Below are 1,018 nucleotides of genomic sequence, written 5' to 3' on the forward strand. Positions count from 1 at the left end.
CTCATTAGGACTGAATCACTGAGTAAAAAATACAACAGATATTTAAAGGGGAAAAAAATGTAAAAGGAAGATTACCAGTTTACATTTGTCTTTTAAGCAGGTGACATGCTTGCATGGGGAGATATGTCACACATCCCCAAATTTCTGGATTCAAAAGTTTGACAAAATGGTTTGCATTAGGGAATCAGTAACTTAGACTCAAAATTTCCTTCATTTTGTTAAAAAAAAATTTTTTTTTAATGTTTTATTTATTTCTAGAGAGACAGCGTGAGCAGGGGAGGGTCAGAGAGAGAGGGAGACACAGAATCTGAAGCAGGCTCCAGGCTCTGATCTGTCAGCATAGAGCCCGATGCAGGGCTCGAATCCGGGAACCGTGAGATCATGACCTGAGCGGAAGTCAGACGCTTAACCGACTGAGCCACGCAGACGCCCCAACATTTCCCTTATTTTGGACACCAGATGTAAAAGAGTAGTTCAGTTACTTTGTTTATCTTAGGATTGAAAGTGTCTTGGTTTTTCTTCCTGTGGGACTTGATGTACACTTTTAAACTGATGGCGCCACGGTATTGTTTTTGTTTCTACAGTTGTGAGCTGCATGAAGTCAGGGATAGGTTCAGCTTCATACATTAGGACATCCCCGTGCTGGGACATCATAGATGTTTAATATGATCTTAACTGGATATAGTGCGGCTTCCCGTTTTGATGCTTTCTGCAATTCTTGATTATGGCACTCCGAACTGGGCACACCCTAATGTACCTAGGCTACAACGAACTCAAGAGGGTTTTACTTCCACGTAAATGGTTGTTGATCAGAAGCCTCGCGGTGAGTAGCAAGCATGATTACCCCCGCACGAATAAATACAAGATTCTCAAGGCTGGGATCAGTCCGTCAGCGAGGCCGGTTATCTTGCCTGTCCTGTAACACCACTTAACACCTGCCCTTGACACCTCCCCACAGCCAGATCCCGAAGGTTCGCCTGGGCATTCTGAGTCGCGCCCCCTTGTCTACAGCAGCAGG

The sequence above is a fragment of the Crocuta crocuta genome, unplaced genomic scaffold (genome assembly GCF_008692635.1).
Source record: "Crocuta crocuta isolate KB4526 unplaced genomic scaffold, BGI_CrCroc_1.0 scaffold55, whole genome shotgun sequence".
Classification (NCBI taxonomy): Eukaryota; Metazoa; Chordata; class Mammalia; order Carnivora; family Hyaenidae; genus Crocuta; species Crocuta crocuta.